Below are 11844 nucleotides of genomic sequence, written 5' to 3' on the forward strand. Positions count from 1 at the left end.
CACACACACACATGCACGCACACGCGCACGCACGCGCATAGTGCATACGCGCACGCTCACACACACGCACATTTTGATTTCGGCATCTTAAAATATTTTCAACACACATAACATCCAATATTGATGATTGATAGTAAACATTGGTAGGTACTCATGAAAGAGCGCCAGCAATAAGATGGTGTAGCATGATGCACATGAAATTATAGCTTTAAGCCGTAATAATCAAATCAATATTTTTCCAGAAAAGAAATGATGTGACAGCCTGTCAGGCCACAAACACCACATCTCACGCACTGTCCCGTTAAAAAGGGTTCTCGAGGCATCGAACAGGTTGAACATGGGCACCTTTCACACTAACCGATCTCTAAACTTCAGGCTTAGCGAAAGAAATGTTCGTGTCTGGCGCGTCCAGCTCTTTTCTTGAAGAGTCTGAACAATGTCGGCTGTTCTGGGCGCTACATTTTGAGACATACTGGTGGCGATGACAACAGCTGCCATTCGTAATGGGACTGGCAACCGTGGTGGAACATTTATTAATCACCGGTAAATGAATGAATTTAAAAAGGAAACTAAAAGCAGCCAAACGCTGTCAGGCTGAAGTTTTGGCTCCGGTCCACAAAAGCACGGAAGATACATGTCCGTGAAGTTCACAATTTATTCAGCGATTTTTTTTCAGCGACGAGTTCCGATTTCTCTGAAAGCAGGTCTCTAGATGAATTATGGCACAAAACCATCGAAAACGAGCTTTATTTTGCGATATCACGTGATCTTCGAGGTTAAAAGCTGGGTCAATGGACGGGGAGCACGAAATCACCCAAAAATTGCCGCCCGATTTGAAAACTGTGAGCATCAAAACATTTCACAAGCGCTAGAGCTAGCGTCCGTCAAAAAGTCCTGACATCTCAAGGTCATCTTTCAAGGTCAAAGGCGGGCTCAAACGACGGGGAACTTAATATCACACAAAAATTACCGGCCGATTCACAACTTGCAAACATCAGAATATTTACCACAGAAAACATACCGTTTTCAAAAAGTCCTGACCTCTCAAAGTCATCCTTGAATGTGAAATGCAGGCCCAAAGGTCTGGAGACTCAATATCACCCAAAAATACCGACCGATTTTAGCTTGTGATTTACAGAACATTCACCACAGAAAGAAGTAGCGCCCGTCCAAAAGTCCTGACCTCTCAAGGTCACACTTCAGGGTCAAACGGAGGCTTAAAGGACGGGGAACTTAATAACACCCAAAATTTACCGGGCGATTTGAAAACTGCAAGGATCAAAGCATTTACAGCAAGAGAACTAGCGTCCATCAGAATGTTCTGACCTTTCAAGGTGACCCTTTAAGGTTTAAAGCAGGCTCAAAGGACCGGGAACCCAATATCACCCAAAAATTATTGGCCGATTTTAAACGTGCAAATATCAGAATATTCAGCACAAAAATAACTAGCGCCCGCCAAAAAGTCCTGACCTCTCAGGGCCATCCTCCCAGGTCAAACGGGGGCTAGAAGGATGGGAACTCAATATCCCTCAAAAATTAACGGCCAAATTGAAAACTGTAAGCATCAAAACATTTTCTCAGCGCAATAAAACTAGCGTCCATCAGAATGCCCTGACCTTTCAAGGTGACACTTTAAGGTCAAATGGGGACTCAAAGGACCGGGTACTCAATATCACCCAAAATTACCGGCCGTTTTTAAACGTACATATATCAGAATGTTCAGCACAAAAAGAACTAGCGTCCTTTCAAAAGTCCTTACCTATCAAGGTCACCCTTTAAGGTCAAACGCATGTAGAGCTTTTTGACAGACGTTAGTTCTTTCTGTAATGCATATTTTGGAATTTGCAAGTTTAAAATCTGCCCGTAACTTTTGGGTAATATGGAGTTTGCCGACCTTGAGCACGCGTTTGACCTTGTTTGAGTCCTGATCTTGAGAGGTCAGGGGTTTTTGACGGACGCTAGTTCTTTCTGTGGTAAGTTCTGCTAGTTCTGACCTTTGGAAGTTTAAAACTGGCCGGTAATTTTGGGTGATATTGAGTGCCCCGTCCCTTGAGTCCACGTTTGATCTTGAAGGATGACCTTGTGAGGTCGGGACGTTCTGACGAACGCTAGTTTTGTTCTGTATTGAATATTCTGATGTTTGAAAGTTTAGAATCGGCAGGTAATTTTTAGGTGATATTGAGTTCCCCGTCCGTTGAGCCCGCGTTTGATCCTGAAGGGTCACCTTCAAAGGTAAGGGCTTTTTGATGGACGGGCTCTTGTAAGGGCTCTTGCGCCGGTAAATGTTTTGATGCCTGCAGTTTTCAATTTGGCCGGTAATTTTTGTGTGCTTTTAAGCTCCCATCCTTTAAGCCCCGTTTGACCTTGAAGGTTGACCCTGAGAGGTCAGTACTTTTTCACGGGCGCTAGTTTTTTCTGTAATGAATATTCTGATGTTAGCAAGTTTAAAATCGGCCGGTAATTTTTGGGTGATATGGGGTTCTTTGTCCTTTGAGCCTACGTTTGACCTTAAAGGATGACCTTAAAAGGTGATGACTTTTTGACGGACGTCAGTCTTTTCTGTGGTGAAAATTCCGGTGCTTGCAAGTAAAAAATCGGTGGTAATTTTTGGGTGATGTTAAGTTCACCGTCCTTTGAGCCCACGTTTGACCTTGAGGAATGACCTTGAGAGGTCAGGACTTCTTTGACGACCCTGGTCCTTTCTGTGGTGAACATTCTGGCATTTGCAAGTTTAAAATCGGCCAGTATTTTTGGCTGATATTTAAGTCCCCGTCCTTTGGGCTCGCGTTTGACCTTGAAAGGTGACCTTGAGAGGTCAAGAATTTTTGACTGACGCTAGCTCTTGCGCTTGTTAATGTCAATATTTTGATACTGACAGTTCTAAAATCGGGCGGTAATTTTTGGGTGATATCGAGTTTCCCATCCTTTGACTCAGCATTTGACCTAGAAGTGCACATGATATTGCAAAATGAAGGTTGTTTTCGATGTTCTCGTGCCATAATTGACCCTAAAACCTCTTTTCAAGGAAATTGGAACTGGTCGCTGAATACATCGCCGAATAAATCACTAACTTTACGGGCATGGAAAAGACATGAAGGAAAAGAGCCGAAGGCATGGAAAGGCCCCGATCGATCTATCTTCAGTGCGACTGTCAGCTGAAATGAGTGACGTCATGCGCGGTGACGGAGCGTTCTATGTATGGGCTGGCAGGACAGTTTTTAACTTTAGCCTTCATTTTCCCTTTACCTTTTAACTACTTGAGACGTTACATTACACCAGTTTACCGCCGACCATGACACATTACCCTCGAAGTGGTGCTAGCAAGTGTGGCTCCTGCTCAGGTCCTGCAACTGCACCACGTTTCCCATTCGCAAGTTGAGTGCTTCTTTTCATTCCTATATCATTGAAATCTCTTCTCATTTGAAGTGCTCACTCATTTTTGTGGAAAAGGCCTATTATTTCTTCACTAGAAGCTACTTGTACTGGCGTAAAGCGCATTTCTTCATTTACCTCTCACTTTACTGACAAAGGCCACGTTTCTAACGCCAGGCGCTTCGTTCCTGTTCTCCACTTTTTACGATTACTCTAACGCTATAAGTTTACTGGGGACGCAAGCACAACCACACCAACCCCTGTTACTCACCTTTTCATAGCTTTGGTGTCAATGCATGATTCGACGGCTGCAACTGCCTCAAATGTCCCCAATTGGATATCTCTTGCAAAGTGTACTTTGTGTGTCTTTGATCACCAATGAAGAAGACATCTCCCTTACATCTGCGCGCAAAAGATGTATAAATGTTATTGGGAAATGTGCACTACCACAGAAAATAGACATGAAATGCTCACACATTTGGGCACCAAAAAAGCAAAAAGCAATAGCGTATGGCTTCATGGCAGGCATGGCAACTGCTAGGTATGTTTCATCGAATGGTGAACGTTTGGAGACAATCGGAGCAATAATTTGAATGAGTTGTCTGCAGGTAATAATCTTGGAATTTGTAAAATATGACGACTTTCGGCCTGATCGAGCGTCACCGAATTTTCAACTGCTAAAGTGAATCATGTACGGCGCATCCAACCGTGACCGTTTCACAGCGATCGGTGCAGTAGGCACTGAGATCTCAGTTGCTTGCTTTTGCATGTAAAAGTTCCCCTTCGTGTTTTTGAGGCGTTTGACCTCGCGTCAAGTGCGAATATTGACTACCATGAGTCACCTCATTGCACGGAATCCATTGATGAAGGCTTGAAGGTGATCGAACGAGCCGTTTCGGAGAAAAAGCGTATGCTTTACTTGCCGGTTTTGTAGACCCTGCCGCATGGTAAAACTCCATGCTCTCGTATTTTCAGGATCTAATCTATCTCCATTTAGGCCACAGTGAGTCCAATTAATGGCTTTTAAGAAGCACGCCCATCTATATCATGCAGTTGATTTTTAGTACATGTTTTGCTCTTATGAGGAGGATTATGATTATTGTCTAACACCTATCCATAAAAGAACCCTGACACCGACAGATCAACAGCTTTTTTGAACTTGTATTACCTGCCGCAGGCGTCGATCCACACTTGTATTACCCGCCGCAGGCGTCGATCCACACTTGTATTACCCGCCGCAGGCGTCGATCCACGCTTGTATTACCCGCCGCAGGCGTCGATCCACACTTGTATTACCGCCGCAGGCGTCGATCCACACTTTTGCCAATATAATTGCTGGTTCGCTGCTCTGACAAGCGGTGTTTCCGTCTTTTGTTACTGCAACGTCGTGTTACCGAAGGCTGACACCGTTTTTGACAGATATTGTACAGGTTCGAATGGCATAGGATGTGTGCTGCAGTTCTCAATATCACCACATGGGTCGATTATGTTTTGCTCATGTTGCAAGATAACCAAGCGTGGTAAGAAGTCTATCAAACAAGTGTCATCAACTTAGCAATCATTTTTAAGGATCTACGCTAACTATTGCCGAAAATTGCACGAGGCTGCTATAAATGATCGCTCTGATGCTGTTTTTGGAAAGCGTGCCATCACGCTCGATCAGGCCTTACGAGTTTGAAAATTTTCGCGGTATAGGGACGAGCAAGGCCCACCCAGCTTGCATCCCGCTTCTTAATTACTGAGCATTAAACTATACCGCAGGATTTTTAGTTCCGGATAGGGGATATGCAAGTGTCATCACTGCACCATCAGCAGCCAGTGCTCTATCTCAGCGAGCCGAATTCCGCTGCAGCCGGCCAACCTGTTTCGCGCGGCGGCCACTGCGCATGCGCGGTGGAAGGCGGGCCCAGTCGATAAGCGGATGGTGGTCGTCGTCGGCGGCGGCCGAGCAGGCTGGACGCGACTGGCTCTGCAAGCGGGCGGCGATCGGTGGGCAGACGCCGGCCTGTGTCAGCACGCCCCGCCCGCCCTCTGTCGCTGACGTGTGCCACACCTAACCCGCCAAAAGCCGTCTCCGCAGAGAGGCCACGTTCCACCGAGGTTGACATTGGCAGGTCTGCCGCCGGCCAGGTGAGACCCAGCAGCGGGCCTCGCCGCAGGTCAAGGTCAAACGATTGATTTTGACCTTTGGCAGGTTGGGTGCGTGCGCGATGCCAGCGCTGGCGGTCTGTCTCGCCCCGGCGATTGTTATATTTTGTTCGCGAACTCCGGTTCACAGCTCTCGTTTCTTAAGTCATGACGTTGCTCAGCATCTCGCAGACTTTAAATGGGACGGAACGAATCAACTTTGAGTCTCCTGCAACGCAAGGGTTTTGAAACGCTGGCTTGCAAACTGTGCTTACATCTGACCTTGAAATGCAAGAAGAGGTCCGCATGATCTCATAAGGCTTGCATCAAGTTTCGTTGGTGATTTGCCTCGTATCCCTACTGGTATTTTTTACTGTCGACGTTAAGGAAGGTCAGAAGCGGGGCCAACTGCAGCTGTTTAAAGTTGCATTGATCGCTAGCATTTGTGTTTCGATTTTTGACCTGAGGAATTGGACCGACCGAAAAAAGGCTACAGGCCTGGAGTGTTACGGGTTACACTTCCAATGCATATGGTATGTTTCCCATTACCAGCCGTTAGTTATTCTGCTGCAACGTGTTGGCCATTTTTAGCTTCCGCACGGACCTGACGAAAGGCCAGATGGTACCCAACGTAGGGCGACCTTTGGTACCGACATTAGATACGCTTGCCATCAATTATACACCACTCCGTACCTGAGACAGGCCCACAGCGCCATGGGGGTGCCAGCACCGCGGCAGCATCACGGCGTCAGGATGACAGCAGTAACCAGCCAGCTCAGTGTGTACCGCATTCACCGCAAGCACGCTGGCGTCATGGTGATGTTGGCGCCGCTTCTGAGGCCTCTGCCACGGTACATGAGGCACCTGCGCCGTGGCAGTGGCCTCATTCCGGGAGCAAATCCGCACAACGCGCCATTTCCACAACCCTTGAGGCCGCAGACCTTGGCGGTGTAGTGACCCGAAGCGAAAACCACGGAGTGGACAACAATAGCTTTTTGATGTCACCTCTGTGTTTTTTGCTTCGGGTCACCACGCCGCAAGGCTTCCGATGTGGTTGTCGACAGAGCAAACAGCCTGGTCATACAAACACATCGAAAGTGTTCTGGTGGTCCCTGTGATATGAACGCACGAGTGCTCAGCTATGCGAAAATTTCAAGCAAGACATTGGGCGTCAGCTGCTATATCCTATTGTAATGTAAGGCCTCGTTGAAGATTTCATAGCGTTACGCATGCTCTAAAGATATAAACGTTGTCTTACTCACATGGGAATGCTGAGAGCTTATGTGGTCTTTTCACTTGCTATATTAGACTTGCACCAAAGATGAACGAGTGGACGCCGGTGCCAATCAAGTGTGTTCTGATGAGATTCACGTTAAGATCAGTTCGATGCCTTGATGTCATTTTAATTCCAACGTTTTCACCATTTCATCTCAAGTGTTATCATGGCAATATTAGTGATTAGGGATGCGGGATGCAATGATCGACAAAGAGGCGTGAAAGACGATGATCGGGGTGACTGGATTGAGAAGTAACCAACAATTTGAGCAACCTGGGGTATCGCACAAGCAGAGTCGGTCCAATCAAAGCTTTGAATGGGTAAACTACGTTCCAAAACTACTAGGACTTCATGTTTTGATGTGAAATCTAAGCAGACAGTGTCCCCATTCCAGCAGGCCAGCCGGGCCAGTTATTTTCCTGTAATTTATCGACGGCGCTTCCAGTCCTTAAGTCCTAAATCCAGTTCATGCATATTAGATCCAGGGCTGTATTTTCGCAAGATAAGTTTGGTGAAAGAGCAAAACAAAATGACTTAAACCAACCAACACAATATCTCAACAAGGGTTTCTCCAAAGTCCGACCCATTTTCTTCAAAAAGTTAGAAGTCTACGGACACTTGTACTTTACCTGCTTACTTTACTTTTTACTACCTGTAATTTTCTTTGGTCGAAACCGATGGCACAAAGACTGAGAATACCTGGACGATCTAACAATAGCATGGATGCAACTAAAACACGGACGAAAAATGGCATGTGCGACCGAGTGCTGTGAATGCTCAAGTACGCGCTGTGTCCTGAGTGGAATGGTGATTTGTGGTCACGAAGCTTGTGCCCACCAACCCTTTTCTCGGTGGGCGAATTCCGTGAGCAATCCGACCAACCTAACACGCTAATGCGTCGAATAGCCCAAAGACAATCGATATCTTGCACGAGCTTGGCCCGAGTTGTGCGGAGTGGTTGTGTCTCCAGATAACGGTACACGCGCCGGACGAGAGCAGCGTCACGAATAGCTTGCAGGGCACAATTAAAGTTCGTGTGACTTATATCAAGGGTAGGGGACTGTCGCGAAAGCTCGTGAAGCATATCTGCCATATCATGTGTCTTTTAACGAGACCATTACTAAATCACAAACGTTTGCACTCAAGTTCGAGTTGCCGCTGCCATACCACGGCTGGTTGACTTATGGCTGCGTTTATCAGCTCATTGTACCGTCACGGTGACTACTGTTTAAGTCTCCTCCTCTTGCGCCAGTGAAAGCAAGCAATTGGCAAACTAGTTTTCTGTGGCTTTATTGAGACCACAAGTTTTCGATCAGGAACAGTGCATTCGAGCCAGTTAGGCACCGGTCATTCCTAGTAAGGGATTCGAAGCTAGGATGCACGCGCAGGGCTGTCGGTCGGCTCTTACATGATCCGTGCACGGATGGCCTGTCGCTCGGAGCTAGGATGCACGCGCAGCGCTGTCGGTCTGCTCTTACATGATCTGTGTGCGGACGGTCCGCCACCGTACCCGGCGCGAGCATTGGTGTTAACAAAATGTGTATCGTCCGTGATATTTGAGGCTTTTCAGATGCCCTTTCGCGGTGCTCACGGTTTGCGTGCCTCCTTCCGTCCCGCTCCGCACTGACGTGTGTAAGGGCAGCCTTTCTGAGGCGTCTCGCAGTAGGCCGACGTCGTCCCATCACACCATATCGCTTTGGCAATCACTTCGTAGTTGCAGGTATGTGGCACGCATTGTTGAGCACGGGTTACGGCTTATCAGAACGTATAATGCCTATAGGCGGTGATTAGGCCATATACACTGGTATTACATGTTCAGAAGTGGGCTGCTAGAATTCCGATAATATCACAATTGCACTTTAAATATTTGACTCTCACATAGGCTATGCATTTTTTCGCTATTCACCGTTGACCATGCAATACTTACGGGGATTATAAAGATCAAGAGCTCGCTGTTACATTCGAAGCACTGCCAAACCACTTCAGTTCTCTTTAGATGGAAAACGTTCGAACCTATGCTGCGGCAAACCAGACTGCCGTTGAGGCTCAGTTTAAGAAGGGCACGTGTGATCATTGTGATTGTGCGAACGCTGTGTCCTGGCCATCGCGTTCCGCTTCCAAATGTTTTCTGTTCACTCCCAACTATCTTTGAATAACGATTTATATATTCTCCTTGGCTCAAGGTGACTTGGTTCGACGATCGGCCAAGGCTCGCCCGGTTCTGTGTCGATGGCGACAGTTCCAGTATCACCTCCATTTTGAGCCTGTGTGTTATCTCAAAGACTCTCACTGTCACAACAGTCACCACCTTCGATGGGATTGTTTCGCTGGTGGGATGGCCCGACTACATAGTCGTTGTCTGTCTGCATGTCTGTGCTGACAGCAGTGAAGGGAGAAGCAGTTTGGGGCAGTGCAGCCACCAGCAGCAGATCGTTCTTCTCTAGACCACTCCGTCTCCGGCACCAGCTTGGTTTCATCTGCGATCGTGGCCATAGGCTATGCCCTCTTCACCACCTGACCCAAGCCACTGAGAACATGCCCCATTGCTTCCGTGGCGAAACTGCTCTTCGATTGATTGTTTTCTGTCTGGCTGATCTAGGGCACCAGGGTCTCGGCGTCACGTGGCCCGGTCTCGGATGCTGTTTTCCGGACTGATCTAGGAAACCGTAGCCTCGGCGTCACGTGGCCCGGTCTCGGGCGCTGCGCGCGCCGTGGCTCTGTGACGAAGCGGACGGCTGCGGATCCGCACCGGGTAGGTGACTGCGGCTCCGGCTCTCCCGCCCTGTGACGCTCCTGCGGGGAGGGGGAGGCGGACGACCCGACCCTGGCCCCGATCCGTCCGCCGCTCGCCCGCTGCCCCTGCTATTGATCGATGCGCCGGCCTCTGTGCAGCTAAAGTCCGGGTCCGGCGCGGCTGATGGTCCGGGGACGCCCACGCCCGCACGCCCCCGGCCATACCAGCCGCCCGTCGGACGGCGGGCATCCGACGGCAGTGACCGGGCGATAACGAGCGATCGCGTGATGAAGCTCAGCCAAGAGCTGGCGTTTTTCTCCGGCAAGGCAATGGAGGCCAGGAAAAGATTGCGGGAATTACCGGTAACGGGTTCCATCTACCGGGTACGACACGCGATGACGACCGTGCGGTGCTGCCGGACAGGCGGCGTCGGGCGTCAGAGATCGGACACGCTCTGCGTAGTTACAGCCGCTTCAGCTGACAGCCGGCAGGGGATGCGCCGCTGGCCGGGGAGAGCATCCGGCTGACCCTTGCCGGCAGCTGCAGTTTGCGGAGCTATCGGCCGGTGACGAGGCATTGACATGCTGTGCCGGGCTCAAAGCTCTGTGCCAATGGTCACCTTTTTGTAGCCCACAGCGTGCCGTGCACCGCATAGTCTGCGTGGTACGTGCGTGCGCCTGCGTCAAGGCGGTAGTTCCATATCACGGATGGCATTCATGGCTAATGAACGTGAATATCGCAACAATGTACCAAAGCAATGCCGTAAGCCCTAGCCGGACGGTCAGATCCGGTCCACGGCCGGACAGCCGACCAAAACGGCCAGATCCGGTCCCCGGCCAGACAGCCGGCCAAGACGGTCAGATCCGGTCCCCGGCCACACAGCCGACCAAGACGGCCAGATTCGGTCCCCGGCCAGACAGCCGACCAAATTCCACAAGGTCCGCCAGCTTTCCCAGAATGACGCCTCAGCTGCTGAACGCATAAAGCCGAAATATCCGGTAGCTGAATATCCAGTCTCAAATTGTTATATAGTTTGCGAAAATTGTAGACTCAACCGCTCATAGGTTATTATGAACAATTACTTTATGTCAATTCAAGTAGGCTGCATTTCATTCTCAGGTAATGACTGAAAACACATGTTTGCCATGGCTTCCAACATGGCTCCAAGAGCACTCTCAGTATGGTTTTGCTCTCTCCGATCGGACCGCATGGTAAACAATTACTGTCAAATGCGGTAAGGCCAGGTCATCTTAGGTGCATGTAGATAAAACTTGGCAACATGAGCGTTATGTATGAGGATAACTCTCGTATTGTGGATGACTGTATCGTGGATGACTAGTTGTGAATTATTCAGACTTTCGCCCCCGTCTGGTAGTTAGTTTGTACACATAGTTTCGGCCAATCAACTCTCCGGCCGTCGTCCGATGTTATGGAATCCTGAGAACGACTGGATGACGCTTGCCTATCAGCCATGTATGCGTCACAACCCGGATTACTTGTTCGAATTCCTCCTTGGTCGTGCTGAGTTGCTGTGGTTTATGGTTTTTATGTATTCTATGTTCATATATATATATATATATATATATATATATATATATATATATATATATATATGTGTGTGTGTGTGTGTGTGTGTGTGTGTGTGTGTGTGTGTGTGTGTGTGTGTGTGTGTGTGTGTGTGTGTGTGTGTGTGTGTGTGTGTGTGTGTGTGTGTGTGTGTGTGTGCGTGTGTGCGTGTGTGCATATATGTGGTGCATAAAACGAGAGTTACACATGCCACTGTGGCCTCCATTATAGCACTCGCTTTATTGGGATTCACTTTCCAGTGCCGTCGGGCGCCTGGTGGTAAACTATCCCGCATGGCGTCAGTGTCGCCGGCCGGCTGGTGGTAAACTATCCCGTATGGCGTCAGTGTCATCGGCCGGCTGGTGGTTAACTATCTCGCATGGCGTCAGCGCCATCGGCCGGCTGATGGTAAAATATCCCGCATGGCGTCAGTGTCGCCGGCCGGCTGGTGGTAAACTATCCCGCATAGCGCCGATGTACGGCGGGTTTGGCATTGATTGCCTGCCCGGACCCGGCTTGCCCTGGCGCTCAGAAAGGCGTCGCCTATGCTCACTCTATGCCGTCAAGATCGATGTTCTTTTATGCAAACATGGTTCCAAAAACGGTTGCGCTCAGTTTCGACTGTCTCTGTTGAGTCTGAGTGTATTTGGTGCCCAGCACACAAATGGAACACGAAACAAAGCCCTCCACAAACAGCTACATGAAAATTCCACATAAGGCCACCGCGTAAATACAGTTGAGAAAGCTAGAGTTGGTGCTGCCGCGCTGA

This window comes from Pollicipes pollicipes, unplaced genomic scaffold (genome assembly GCF_011947565.3).
Source record: "Pollicipes pollicipes isolate AB1234 unplaced genomic scaffold, Ppol_2.1 Scaffold_7231;HRSCAF=8579_pilon_pilon_pilon, whole genome shotgun sequence".
NCBI classification, from domain to species: domain Eukaryota; kingdom Metazoa; phylum Arthropoda; class Thecostraca; order Pollicipedomorpha; family Pollicipedidae; genus Pollicipes; species Pollicipes pollicipes.